Source organism: Dasypus novemcinctus, chromosome 19, assembly GCF_030445035.2.
Source record: "Dasypus novemcinctus isolate mDasNov1 chromosome 19, mDasNov1.1.hap2, whole genome shotgun sequence".
NCBI lineage: Eukaryota > Metazoa > Chordata > Mammalia > Cingulata > Dasypodidae > Dasypus > Dasypus novemcinctus.
The window spans coordinates 36,288,430-36,303,234 of NC_080691.1; the positions used below are offsets into that span (position 1 = coordinate 36,288,430).

Here is a 14,805-nt window from a genome sequence, read left to right on the forward strand (position 1 = left end):
CCCCAAAAGGCCCCCGTTCCCCTCTTGCTCATAGCAGTACGTGGGCCCTCCATCCCGCATTGGCTCTAGCCCTCCCCACCCCACCCCGGGGCCCCCACGCCCGCACCATCCCCTCTTCCTGCTGACACCACCCTCTGGCAACCAGTGCTGCCCCCTGCAGGTGATGCTCCCCACGGCAACCGGAGTGATAGTCCTAAAAACATGACTCCTGTCGCTGCAGGCGCCCACCCCCACTTAACACCCTTTCCGCGGCTTCCCACCGCTCTTGGAATAAAATCCAGATTCCCCAACGCGCCCTCAAGAGGGGGGGCGCCACCTCCGCCCCCGCCCCATCCATCACCAGCCCTCCCCCCACGCCTCCCCCTGGCCGGACGGTGCAGATGATCTGATTATTTCTCTAAGTGGGAGACATTGGGGGTGGTCCAAGTGGTCTGGGGGGAAAGGTGCCAAATCCCCCCTCTGAATGGCAGAGCCCTGGCAGGGCGGCGAGCCTCCGGGAGGTCAGGTTAAACGGCACTATTTACTTTAGCCCTCTCCAAAGTGTGTTTTGGTGGCGAGAGAGCGTTATGAATAAGCTCTTAATTCCAGCGAGGGCGTGGGTCAGCGCTCCGACCGCGGCGTTTATTGACACACGCGTCTGCTCCGTTACCCAATGCCCTGAGCCGGGGGCCCTCTCCGTGCGCCGGGGCCGGTGGCCTCAGCTCACCTGGACGTGGCCGGCGCTACCTGCCAGCTCTCTCCAGGCGCCCCTCGGCATCTTTTCCAGCGACACCCGGGGGCTGGGAGTGCCACATGCCTGGGAAAACTGTCCCGAGCAGGGAGACACCCAGGTCCCCGTGCCGAGGAGAGCGCAGAAGCCAGGTGCTGTCCACGGGGTCGGGTGCGCGGGTGGAGGGTCGACAGGGCTGCGGGGAAACCTGTCACCTGGGTGGGCTGTTGGTTTATGTTTTCACGGGGCTGATGGAATCCTGGGGGCTTGCAGGCTCCCTTGCTCGTGGCTGGAACCAAGCTGAGCCTCAGTTTCCCCATCTGCATTACAGTGTCCCGCAAACCCATAGATAAGTACGGCCGAGGGTATCCCACAGCTTCGCCTAGGAGATGTACCGTTTTTGAAGAGGAGGGTTTGAGGACGCTTTCTCAAATGGGAATCAAAAGATCAGAGATGATTACTCAGCCATAAAAAAGAACGACGTTCTGGTGCAGGCTGCGACACGGATGACCCTCGAAGACGTCATGCCAAGCAAAAAAAGCTAGACGCACAAGACCAACAATGCATGAATCACTTACGTGAATATCTAGACTAAGCAAATTCATAGAGACACAAAGTAGATTACGGGGTGCCAGGGCCAGGAGTGGGGACGGGGATGTGTTGCTGGACGGGTACAGCCGTCCTGTTTGGGGTGATGGGTGGTGGTAGCTCAGCAGTGTGAACAGACTTGATGCGGCTGAACTGCACACTTAAAAATGGTTCAAATGGAAACTTTTAGGTTGTGTTTATGTGGCATTCCAATAAATTTTTTATTAAAAGTTCAGAGAGGGCAATGGATGTACCATGCTCGAGATGACAAAGCTGTCGAGATGGAGAACAGTAAGTGGTTGCCTGAAACACAGATGGAGCAGGGAGAGGGGTGCAGATCTAAGGAGGTGACAGGGTTCCTCTGTGGCATTTGGGTGGGGGGGTGAATCTGTACACACACGCAAGCTGCACAGAACCCCGTGCTCACACACACACACAACCCGCCCGTGGGAAAACCGGTGAAGAGGCAGTAAGGCCTATGGACTCAATTCTGTGGTAACAATGTTGATTTCCTGGTTTTGAGGTTGTACCGTGGCTACATCAGATGCTGCCACTGGGGGAAGCTGAGCCAAGGGCCAGGGGACTCTTTGTACTGTTTTTGCCGCTTCTTGTATATCTATAATTATTTTTCTTTTTTATTAAATTGTCTTCTTTTTTTAAAGATACATAGATCACAAACTTTTTATCAAGTTTTTGAAATGTTCTGAAAGGGTAAGTCACATGTCCGAGGTCACACAGCAAAATAAGAACTGAGCTAGATTAATACTGACAGCCAGGTTCTTTCCATAGAAAGAGAGTGAGCAGGACAGACATTCAGCAAATTAGTAGTCGAGTAACAATAGGGGTGGAAGTCATGATAGCCGTAAGAGTGGCAGAAGTCATAGTGGCAGCAGCGAGTGGGGTTGTTATAACACCAGCAGGAGTGACGATGCGCCTGCTGATTGAAGGCTTAGCACCGGGTCAGACATCTGCAGACAGATTTACAGATATTACTCCCACTTCTCATTACAGCCTCTTGGTACAGACGAGGAGACTGAGGCACAGCCCCCAAGGTCACACAAGCAAAACGGTCGAGCTTGGATTTCAGCCTTGTGGCACCGCTACAAGCCCCATCGCCGCAAGCCTTTGCTCTCAGCCACCGTCCTCAAATGAAACCCTTGAGCCAAACCACGCCAACTGGTGCCCAGCCTCAGCTTCTGGGACGTGAAGGCGCTGCCCACCTTTGCTGTCCCTGCTTTGGGGTCTGGGATGGGCAGGCAGGGGTGGCTTTGGCCCTGGGAGGACCCTCCCGCTCCATCGGGACGGAGATACAAGGAGGCGTCCAAATAAAGAAATGCACCAACAACCACACCGTGCCCCCGCAGGAGCTGTCAGGGCAGCAAGGCCATGTGGAGTTAGCCACGGCGGGGCCCGCGTCCCAGGGCCTGCTCGCTGACCAGCCCCTCCAGGTTGGGTGCCCGGCTGGACACACCCTCCCTGGGCGGCAGTTTGGACTCAGAACTCTCTGGGAGGCCTCCCGCACAGCTCCGGCTTCTCAGCGGGCGGGGATGCCCGGCTCCCCGAGGCTTGGCCGACACAGGGGCAGCCAGGATGACCCCCCACCCCGGGCCCTGAATTAGTGCTCTCGGGGGCTGCGGTAACCAACTTCCACACACTGGGTGCCTTAAAACCACAGAATTTATTCTGGAGGCCCGAAGTCCGAGGTCCAGATGTCCTCGGGGCCACGGTCCCGCCAAAGGCCCTGGGGACGCGCCATGCCTTCATTCCTTGGCTTGTGGCCGCATCGCTGCACTCTCTGCCCCTGGGTCTCTCCTCGTGCCTCTCTTCTAAGGACCTTGGCATTGGATTTGGGGCCCTCCGGGTAATCCGCAATGGCCTCAGCGCGAGATCCTTAACTTAATTATACCTGCAACACCCCTTTTTCCCAATCAGGCCCCAGCCAGGTTCTAGAGGTTAGAATGAAACTTAGCTTTGGGGGGACCAGTCCTATTTCATGTCAGAGATGGGGGAGACTGTGATGTCATCGTGCTTCACCCCGCCCTTCGGAGGTCTCCCCCACTCTGGGAGGAAAGCTCATCTCTGCACCCTGGTCCACCGGCCACTGCTTTCCCCCGGCCCCTTTATTTATTGAGTGCCCACGAGGCCACAGGCGCTGTGCCGGCTGCCGTCCCACCTGTCACCGATGCTCTGATGCTCTGTGCTTGGCCCCATTTCACAGATGAGGGAGTGAGGGTCAGTGAGGGAAGGGCTCTGCGAGCAGCCGCTCAGCCAGGGAGGGGCTATTCGGCCAGGCAGCGGTCACTCAGGCGGGAGCGGCCACTTGGCATCGCGGTCACTGAGTCAGAGAGCTGTCGTGTCGTCAAGTAGGGGTCACTCTAGCAGCAGGGCTGGTTCGGGGCAAGTGAAGCCTCACTGCAGGGAGCCCCGGTCCCAGGGTGGCCCCGGCCGCGGCTAACAGGCTCTCTTGGGCCTGGCTTACGGGGCGCCCTGGAAACCACAAACGTCCAAGCCCCGCTGCTGAGGGCCAGGAGGCGGCAAAGGAATGGGTGCACCCCTCCCCCTCAAACGAACACCCAGAAGAAATAATAAGCAGAGACTATCTAGACCTCAGCGCTTGCCATGAAAAAATGGGAAAGCGGGACCACCAGAGAGACTGGGGCATCTTGAGTTGGCTTTGGGTGCGGGAGGCAGAAAAAAAGGAAGGCTGGTGTGAAGATCCAGGGGAGAGAGTGGGCAGCTCACGGGAAGGGAGGAGGCAAGCCAGCCCCTCCCCCAAAGATCCCCACAGTCCCGCTTCTTTCTCTGCACTGGAGCAGCCGCACAGCAGGGACAGCAAAGAGGCAGTGGAGGCGGGGAGGCCCACGTGGGGGTACCCGCAACCAGGCTCCCCAGCTCTGCTCCTCATCTACTGGGTGGCCACAGTCACGTCACTTGCCTCCCTCTCTGAGCCCCGGTTTTCTCATTTTTGGGATGGGACCACAACTGGACCTTCCTCAATGGGCCACCAGGAGAGATGAACAAGTGACCATGCGCTAAAAAAGAGGCCCAGCATTCACTAAGGGCCCCGAAAGAGGGGGGCTGTTTGTGTGTTTAATAAAACCCAGTTTGTTGTCACCTCTGATCCAGGTCTAGCCTGTGATGGGTGTGGGCACCCCAGAAGGGGCTCAGGAGGGTAACAGAGGAGTTTGCAAGAGGGCACAAGAGATGGCTCTTAAGTGTGATGAAGGAAACAAAACAGGGAGATGGGAGTGGCAGGGACAGTGGGATTGGGGGCACCTCAGTTGGGGTGTCCAGGGCAGGCCTCCAGCTGAGAATTGAGTGACAAGAAGGGACCAGCCTAGAGGCAACACATTCACCTTGACCGTGGCCATTTTTGACCCAACCACGCTCACAACTTTGGGTTCACAAGGTGGCAACCTCAGGACCTTCGCCACGGAATCAACCCCAGGAACTGCCAAACCCCGGCCCGTGGTGGGACGTACCCGGCCCCCCACCTGTTTCCACGAATAAAGTTTTATTGGAACACAGCCGCTCTTGCGCAGTTACTTTCTGTCTGTGGCTGCTTTCCTGCTACAACAGCAGAGTGGAATAGTTGCACCTGCAAAACCAAAAACATATCCTCTCCGGCCCTTGGTGAGAGCTTCCCAAGTCCGAATCTAGAGCAAAGGCCATCAGATCCCGGCTTCTCAAGTGACACCCGGAGCGGGGCACCGCTTTGCTGAGGTCCCACGGTGGCAGGGCAGGGATGAAGACACGGGTCCCTCGATTGCCCCTTATGCGTTTAGCCAGCAGAGCCCTCGAGAAACAGTGTCCTGGGGGCGTGGGACTCCGCGCAGAGCTTGACGGTAGGCAGGGAGGCTAAGGTGCCTTCTGAGCGCAGGAGGAGCAGCTCCTCTGGGTGAGCAGAGGCCCGGCTGGGAGATGTTCGCCGCCTTAGCTTTGTGCTACGAATGGCTGTCGGGCAACTCAAGTTCCTTCCTCTCCAGCTCGAGGCCCCTTCCAAGACTTGTGCGTGTTCTAGAGAACTGAGCCGCTGCCCTTCGAAGCCACCGGGGACCTCCAACCCCCCAAGACAGCACCTCTTGCCACCCCTCGGAATATAATGAAAAGTCTGCGAGAAACCCAATCTGGGGCTATCAGGTTGGCGGCTTAGCCCAGCGCCTCTTTTTCCCCAGATGGGCTGGGATCTGTTTCCGTCTGCACAGACGGGGCATTCCTTGCGCCGGTTGGGTCCTCCCAGCTGAAAATAAAAGTCCTTCAAACATTGCAGGGGTTCAGAAGACCAGAAAAAAAAAAGCCCCCCACCCCACCCCCAAACAGCGGCTTTTCAAGCCACACGCAGACAGAATCAAGCTCCATTTGTTTCCCAAAGGCGGAGGGTCAGGGGCTTCGAAAAAAGAACCTTCTCTGAGACTCACGGGGAGGCGAAGGCAGGGTCAGAGGGCACATTCCGATCGCTAAGAAGCATTGACAAGCGCCCCGGCCCCCCTCGGCCTGCAGAGAGGACCTGGAGAAGGGGCGGGGGCCGGGGCAGGGGCACGGGGCCTCCGAAGCGACGGCTCCCCCAGTCGGCCACAAAGAGTCCGAGGGGAACCCCGCACCCTCGCTGGGCCCCCACCTCCTGCAGCTACGCCGAGAAAGGATTCCTGGGTCTTCTGGAAGGAATCGAGCAGGGAAGTGTAGTCAAGATTTTTCTCTTCCTTTCTTTTGGTTCATTTGGTTGGTTTTCGCCCAGAAACTGAAAGCCAAGGGGGCAAGAGAGGAGCAAGGGGGAAACCCAGGAATTTTTCGATATTGGAGCAGGCGTGGGTGTGGGGGTCCCAGTGGGGACTTTGGCTAGGCCGTCACGGGCTGGGTGACCTTGGGCAGCTGTCTTCACCTCTCTGAGCCTCGGTTTCCTCGCCGTGTCAGGGACGCTGGTCCCAGGCTCCTGCGGTTGGCACGATCCACTAAATTGGGGTGGAAGGGTGAGGTGGCCTGTGTGGCAGCTGGCACCCAGGAGGTGCTCCGAGGGGCAAGGTGCTCTGTGACCTTTGTGGAGACCGAAGGTGGAGGTGGGTAGAGGGTCAGCAGGGAGGCTGGCAGTGGCCTGAGTGCCTGGCAACGGGCACCGGCAGAGTGAGGTGAGACCTGATGGCCGTCTGGCAAAGCAAACTTCGCCCATGAGGCGGCCCAATGGGAAGAAACCTGGAGAGCGTCTTGCCGAGACCCCCTTCCCACAGGGGAGGCCGAGGCTCACAGAACCCGCAGTGGGTCGGGGGGCCCCACTCCTGGCCCAGCCTCGAGGCCCAGCCCGCAGCTTCCCCGACTCGCCGTCCCCCGGGGCCGCTTTGCCCAGACGCCTCCCCTTTAAAGGGCTGAGGGCTGAGGGTTTGCTAAAGAGCTGCAGAAAGTGATGCCTTAAGAGACGGGGAGAGAAAGCTTTGCCTTCCTCCCTGCACCAGGCGACACCTCCCAGCCAGCGTGTCTCTGCCTGGGGCTAACGGGAAGTGTGGGAAATTTCACAGGAGGTGACAACCTGCTGTGCGAAGGAAACTCGTGGGCACAGCTGTGGGGTCAGCTGCACCCCTCGTCCTCAACAGGCAGAAAATCCCCACGACCAACTCCTGGATGTACAGGGCGGGGGGGGGATAAAACGGGGCAGGTCTTTGGGGAAGGGCGTGTGGGGGGTGACTTGGAAAGACGCCCACTATGTGCTTGGGGATCTGGCGCGGCCAGGCGGGCACCGGCAGCTTCTGGTTCCGCAGATGAGGGACGCGGCTGTCGTGGGACACGCCGAGCGGGAGGTGGCCTTCTCCATGGCGCGTTCGCGCCGCGGGTCTAGTAACAGAGCCAGCCTCAAGCGTCGCGCGGGCCGGGCCGCGGCCGAGGGGAGCGTCTCTGTCCTTTGCACTCCGGGCATCGGGAGGCTCCCGTGTCCGTGTCCGCGCCGCCTCCTGTCCTCGCGTCCACCTCAGCTCTGCCGGCACACAGCCAGAGTTGCGTCTCTGGGCTCGTGGGAGGTAGTACACAGCCCCGCGCGGGACCCGAAGCCCCACGGGGTGAGCGAATGATCTTATTTCCTCCAGGAACGTTCTCAAGACCGGAAGTGATGAAAAGGCCCTGTGGTAGATAACCTGGGGCCTGTGCTTCCTTCCTGAACATTCCGCAGCGGCGACGCCGGGCGGGCTGTGTGCGTGTCCCACAGGCTGCTGGCCAGGCGTCATCGGCTCCCCGGTGCTTAGAGCGGAGGCCCGTGCCTCCAGCTGCCCCAACGGGTCCTTGAACCCACTGCCCTCACCCCCCAACACACCTGCATCCCGATCAAGCCAGCCCGCCTGCCCGCTGGGACACCACGCCCCGCAGGTCCTGCCTGCGCCCCCTCCATCCCTTGTCAAGGCTGACCGGCCAGCAGTCGGGGCCCAGCTCCCCGCGGCCTCTGCCCTCTCCTTCTCGCCATCCCTCCACCGGCCCTGGGCACCCTCTGGACCCCTGATAGGGGCTTATCACATGTGCCACCATCCAGGGGGCTATGACTCCGCTGGGGGTCAGTGCTGTTGAAAGACCCCCTGGGGATTTTGGGGTGGCAGCTCGCTCACGGGCAGGAGGCGCTGGGTGGGGGTGTGGAGGTAATGCCTGGAAACACCCACGCCTGCACACGCAAGTGAGAGGCAAGGCCCACCCCGGCAGGCCCACGGCCCTTTACAGCTTGCAAGATGCCCTCCTTCTGCGGGCGCGCTCCGGCTTTCCCGAGTGCCCGGCGAGGCGGGGAGAGCGGGGACTCTGCTCTCACTTGCCCGGTGAGGACAGTGCGGCCGGAGAGGGCCAGGGCTAGCCGGGAAGGGCATGCGGCAGGGGACGGAAGCACAGGCTCGGGGGCCAGGCTACGGGAAACCGGACCCTGGATCCACGGTCTAGCTGCGTGACCTTTGGCAAGTGGTGCCTCTGTGCCTCAGTTTCCCCATCTGCCGAAAGGGGAAACTGGTAAACTCCTACGTCCTAGAACTTTGGTAAGGAGTAAATGAGTCAACAAACGTAAAGCACTTAGAACAGGGCCTGGCTCGTGGCAAGCACGAAGCTTGTTGGATCTCATCATCATCATCATCACCATCATCATCATCATCATCATCTCAGCCCTGCAGCCAACCAGCAATGAGACCTCAGGTAAGCCCCTTTTCTTCTCTGGGCCTCAGTTTCCCCATTGGCAGAATGACCACGGGGATCTGATGTTCTCTGCGTGTCCAGAAGTCCAGCTTCCACACACAGTGCTCAGGCCCGGGGAGAGAGAGAAGCGGGGTTCATGAAATTCCCATGGAACACCTCCGCTTCCCTCCGCCTGTTTTCCCATTTGCTCCCTGCGGAGGCTGCCCAGGTGGAGCCCCGTGAACCGCAAAGCCCCGTCCTGGCACTACCACCGCACCAGGGACCCAGGAGCCTTCCGGAGCTCTGGGGGAAACCGAGTCACCCTCCTCCCTGGCCCTCCTGCCGATTCCCAGTCCCAAAGCCCGAGCAGGGTGTGAAGGGGTTAACTCCCCGCGGCTAGGTGAAGGGGGCCCCCCGTGGGCTGCCTGCGTTCTGACCCCGCTTTGACAGCCCAAGCCCCCACCCCCGCCCCTGGAGGGAAGAGCCCCCGTGTTTGCGTTGGCAGCCAGGCCAGACAGCGGAGGGAGGACCCGGCAGGGCTCAGCAGGCCTGGAAAAGTCGGCTCATCCTGCCGCCTGGCCGGCCCCGCCAGGGTCCCCGCGCCGCCACCCACCGCCCCATTACCTAAGCCCCACACAGGACATGACCGCACGGCGCAGGGGTGAGGGGCAGCGGGCAGCGCAGACAAGGCCGGGCATTCAACGAGCCGCCCCCGGCCTGGCCGGACCCGGCAGGGAGCGGGGCCTGCAGCTGGGGGCTCCTGCCGCTGGGGTGTCGGGCACGGAGGACGCTGGGGGGGGGGGGGGCGGGGGAGACGGGGCAGGACAGACGTGGCTGGAGGAAACGTGTCTGAGCGGGGCTGTGAGGCCGAGAGTGACTCAGGAGCGCTGGAGAACTGCCTGTCCTCGCCTCAGCCTGTTGGGGGGCCCGGGGAGGGGGACTTCCCTGAAGGAGTCTGGGGGAATCTGAGGCCTGATCCCATTGGGAAGCTTTTCCCAGGTAAAAGAAACAGGCCGGCGGAAGGCTGTGCCGCAGAAAGGACATTTGAACTGCCCTGGAGGACGGGGACCTGTTAGGTGGTGGGCGCACAGCTGAGGCTCCACGTGGGTGTCTGAGCAGGAGGGGAGCCTGGTAGGGGAGTCATCTTCCCTGGTGGGGCAGACACAGCCCCCCTCCTCAGCAGGAGGCTTGGGGTCAGACCTTCCTGAGGTCTGCTCCTCGCCACCTGTGAGACCTCAGGGAGGCCAGCTTGCGTCGGGGCATCGACAAGGTAGACTGTGCCTGGCTCACAGCAGGCCCTCTCCTCCTACAAAATTTTCTTTGCAAGAAGTGCTGGGCGGGTTTAGGAGACCCGGGTTCTCAGGCTGCCACCATCGAGCAGCTCCGTCCGCCTCTCTGACCTTCGGTTTCCTCTTCTGTGAGATGGGATTGTCTTTGCCGCATTCTACCGCCGTCTTCGTGCTCAAGATGAAGCATCCTGAGACCGGAAACCAGAAGGTGCTTTGCCAATGGGCACACTTGTAACTGTGGCCCAAACTGGGGCTCTAGCTTGAGACCAGTCCGGGTTCGAGTCCTCACAGCAAAGCGCGTCCTCCTTCTGAGCCTCAGTTTCCTCATCTGTAAAATCAAGATGGTTGCCGGGTTTGCCTTACGGGATGTTGGGAGGCTGAAACCAGCTAGAGAGCAGGGGTCCTCAAATTTGAAGAAGCACCAGACCCAGTCACGGGGCTCATCAGAACACAGACCGCTGGGACCCACCTCGAGAGTTTTCTTTTCAGAATCTGCGCTGTTACCAAGCTCTCGGGTGGTGCTGATGCTGCTGAGCCGAGGGGGTTGCACTGTGAGGACCACTGGTCTAGTGCCTGCAAAAGCCTCAGCACTACGTCCAGGGGGCCCTGAAAAGTCCAGCTCCGGTCACGTGACTTAAAAAATAATTTAACAGCATCAGCAATAAAAATATTCCTGCTCCAGTGAGAGGGTCTGGCCAAGCCAAATCTGGAATTGAACTCAGAACCTTGTGCCCAGGGTCGTGCCGGTCCCAGACCCCCCACCCAGGCTGGAGATCCCAGCCCTGGGTCAGTAGCTGCAGCCCTTGATCTTCCCAGGACTCCCCCCACCCCACCCCAGCTGGGCCGTGAGTCCCCCGTCCTCCCCCCCCCGCACCCCCCCCTCCCCCCCCCCCCCCCCCCCCCCGCATCCCCTCCTCCGCCCTGACCTCTCAGGCAAGAAGAAGGCAAAACAAATAGCTGCTGGGGACATGTGAGCTGAACTGGGACCCCACCCCCTGCAGCCCAGGGACCTCTGAAAAGAAATCCGAGCTGCCCCTTTTATCTCTCCTTCCCTTTGTCCTCTCAGGGTGGGGCTGTCATTGGAGCCATCTCCAAGCTCCAGACAAGCTCAGAGAGCCTTTCCTGGACCTCCCTCCTTTCCCTAGGAAATGTGCAAACCAGTAAGGAGATTCCAACATCTATTGTCACCTCCAGGGCAGAGTCTGACTCTGGGGCTGCAGACGTCATACTGCAAACTTAGACTGTACAGGGCCAGGCAGGGAAGGTAAATGCATAAAAAGGGCAGAGTGAAATACTCCAGGGAGTGGTGGAGACTGTGGCAAGCTGCAGCCCAGATCCCACCTGTAGGAGGCCACTCAGCTCTAGCTGGTTGTTGCTATGCAGGAATGTGGACCCAGAGTGCCATTTCTTCCTATTTCTTTAAGGAAAGCTGGAAATTTAGTGCTACTTTATTTTCTTTTATTCTAAGCAATAGTTACTGACTTTTAAAACACTGAGAGATGCTAATGAAAAATATCTCAGGACTGGATTTGGTCTGTGAGTCAGTAGTTTGTAACCCTATTCCAGGCCAATTTGTCCCTGGATTTGTCCCCGGTTCCTGATAAATGGCCTATCTGGTCAATACTGCTGGAGCAGCAAGGCCTTCTTAATCTCCTCTGGGGATTAGCATGGCAAAGGCTCTGACAAGGCCTGCAGAAAGAGACCTGATTAACTCTGAAACCCAGGAGGGTATTGGAGCCCCACAGAACCACACTGGGACACAGCCCTTCAGATGGCCATGGCCTTGGCAATGGACTCACCATTGAAGAGGAACAAAGAAGAAGGTTCATCTGAGCCCTGAGTCAGGAAACACCCTCTTTCATCTACGGATTCAGTGTCGCTGTGGGTGTTCTGTGCTGGACCAGGCGGCGCTGAGCACCAGGGACACCCACACAGAGCTCACCCCGTGCCGCACCTTCGTCTAAGTTTGCTCCCACCAGCAGCTCCAGCTTTCCCACCACCCAGAATTACTGTACATGTGAAGGCCTGGTCAGCCTCACACACGGGCTGATGGGAAACTACCAAGACCACACATATTGACCGGACACCTACTGTGACCAGGCCCTGAGGTCAGGGCTGGGGACACAGTTGCGAGTAAGAGAGACCACGAGACCTGAACTCTGTCATCGTGGGGCATGCAGTGTCGAGAAGGAGAGGGAGAGGAAAAACAAAGGGGGTGGGCGGAAAAATCCATAAAATAATTCAAATTCTCCTATTTATTGTTTGTTTTAGGAAAGACATAAACAAGAGACTGAAATCAAGAATGTAATGGAAGGAGGAACGTAGTTTTTTTGTTGTTGAAGTACCGGGGCCAGGGCTCGCCCCAGCCTACTCTAGCCCCTGCTTCTTCATCTGCACCCTGAGAGGTGACAGGGTCCCCCCTGCTGGCCCAGGCCCCGCCTCACCCCCAGCGCCTGCCCGTGTCCGAGCCCTCTGCCGGCCGTGGCTTCCGACGTGCACAGCGGGCCCGGGCCAGCCGGCCGTGATCTACGACCCCCCTAGCGCACAGCCGGGCTGCCGCCGCGATGAAGTGTTGCCGCCATCCGTCACCCGCCTGACGGGCACCCGCGCCAGAATTCGGCAGCTGCCCTTCACCGGGACACTCAATTATAAACTTTCCCCTGCCGGTCGGGGAAATAAAGGCATTGTTTACCAAAGGCAAGTTGGGAGGCTCCCGGGGGAGGGCGGATATATCAGGGCAGGCTGGCAGGAGGGGGGGCTTCCCGAGAACGGCCAGCCCAGCCCCCACAGCCACCCCCAGCCCTGCTCTCTGATCCTTCGTGGGAATATTGATCCCCGAAGCTCTGTGTCCTTCTAGCTTGTGCTGCCTTTGAACTTGCTGAGAGCCAACTCTGCTTCCGCAGAGCCCACGAATGGACTCCCCGAGTCCCTCTTCGGGGCTTGCCAGTTCCCCCGAAAATGCCCCTCACTGTCAGGGCCCCCCTGGGGAAGTGGCTCGCGGGTCGTGGGGACCAGCAACTCCTCAGAGGAATCAGGCAACATCGCTGCTCAGAGAGAGCCCGGCGCTTCTCAGTGTGATCCCCAGGCCAGGAGCTTCAGCATCACCCTGGAGCTGCTTAGAAATGCAAATTCTGACCTAAGGAATTGGTAACCCTCGGGTACCAGGCTCTACAAGGCCAGAAAGGAGAAGGCAGCCCGGCCTGGCTGTGCTGCGGGAGGAGGGAGACCCCCTCCCCGGAGGGACGCAGGGGAAGCCGGGCAGCCTCCCGCTGGAACTGGGTCTTTGCCAGATGACAAGGTTTAATAAAAGTCCCCTTCCAGAACTAACCTCAGGATTGGGCAAGATCAGGGGCAGAGAGGGTCAGAAAGGGCTTTGCAAACTGTCGAGCGCTGTGCACAGGGCATTGTTGAAGGATCAGCCCACTGGGAAACCTTAAGGAGATGAGCCTTTTCCGTGGTCTCAGTTTCCCCCTCTGCACAACCAGAGAGCTGGGCAAAGGGAGGCTGCCCGCCTCGCACAGCCCTGACGCTGCACCCACGCCTCCTTTTGTAGGGTGACAACAACTCGCCACCCATCGACAGAGGGCCAGGTACAGCCGGTGCCTACTATGCACTGAAGTGCTCAGGAGGGACCACTCCAGCCACTCAGTGGGGGCAGAATCGGAACCCAGGGCTCCCACCCCCCAAACCCCCCTCTCTCCTCCTTCCGCCCGCCGCCTCCCACTGAAACAGCGTCCACGCCTTGGCTGTAGCCCCCGGTGGCTGCGGAGCTCCTCTCTCACGGCGATTGCTGTGTTGAGCAGGGAAAGGTCAGCTCCCGCACTGCCGAGCAGAGGAAGGCACTGTCACACCCGCCTTTTGCCAATGGCAGGACCGAAATGACCCGTGCTGTCCATCCGCTCCCATTCCCCAGCCCAGGCTTGGGAAAGACCCCAGCCCTCCCAGAAGCCCCCTGCCTGGGGGCTGAGAGGGACCTGATACCCCCAAATGTGGACACCCAACCTGACCCCTGGAAGGAGGGGAGGGGATGAGGGCTGGTGGCGAGCACAGGGCCTGGTGCACGGTGAGCATTTACCAACATCTGCAGGGAGCGAAGGGGAAGACGGGAGGGGAGCGGGAGGGAGAAGGGGGGGGCAGGAAAGGAGATGGGGTGATCTGGGAGCTCAGTCTTTGGATCGCCAGGCCCCCTTTTATCAGTTAGAACTCTTTGTGTACAGTATAGAAAAACTCAGATGGGCTTAAATGGGGAAAAAGGGAGAAGGGGGCATACCAGGTAATTTTTTTTTTTACCTAATCATATGTGTTATCTAAAACTTAGAACTATACACTAGAAAATGTGGCTTTTACTGTAAGTAAAGTATACCTCAATAATCCTAATCTCAACACCCCTCAAGAAAGAAATTGAATTACTTATTATTGAAATATCCAGGGATAATGGCCTTCAGGAAAGGCTAGATCCAGCAACTCAAACGGTATCCTCAGACCCCAGTTTCTCTGTCTCTCCATTCTTTCTGTGGTGCTTATTTCTCTCTCACTCCCTTCCGAGGCACCCAGCAGCTGCAAATTGGTCACATTCATCTCAGCCTGTATCTATTCTCCTCCTACTCCCATGCAGGAAAAAGAAGAGTCTCTTTTCTGGAGATCCCAGCAAAGGCCTCCTTGTGTCTCACTGGCTCTTGGTGGGCTCTCCGTGGGTCTACCCCTGAACCAATTACTTGGGGGTGGGGTGGGAAATGACGACCGGCCTATACCAATCAGAGCCCTCCCAGGAGCGAGGGTGAGCCCTTTTGTGCCTGCCAACTGCAGGGGAGAAGGAGGAGGCCCCCAAAAGCCACGTCACAGGCCCATTGCACCCTCTGCTCGGGAAACTCCCAACCTGCTGCTCACGGGAGCTCCCCTTCCTCCCGGCCTCTTCAAACACTTCACCCGGTGGGCGCGGGCTGGTGACAGGGGCTCCCCCACACCTTCCCACCTGTCCCCCAATTCGTGCCAGGGAATGATTGCCTGGCAACTGCCCTATCGGAAGGAGATGACTGTGGCTGCAGGGCGTTCACACCTTGCAGCTACTCTCTAGCACCAGGCGGTAGCACTCAGAGA

General features: G+C 59.0%; 1 long non-coding RNA gene across 1 annotated transcript; it reads left to right on the forward strand.

Moving 5' to 3' along the window:
* The first annotated feature begins 1,048 nt into the window (after positions 1–1,048).
* Positions 1,049–2,635, forward strand: LOC131274518 (uncharacterized). Its single transcript, XR_009181746.1, has 3 exons — positions 1,049–1,287; positions 1,529–1,588; positions 2,309–2,635. It is a non-coding gene; the product is annotated as an uncharacterized lncRNA (long non-coding RNA).
* The last annotated feature ends 12,170 nt before the right edge of the window (positions 2,636–14,805 follow it).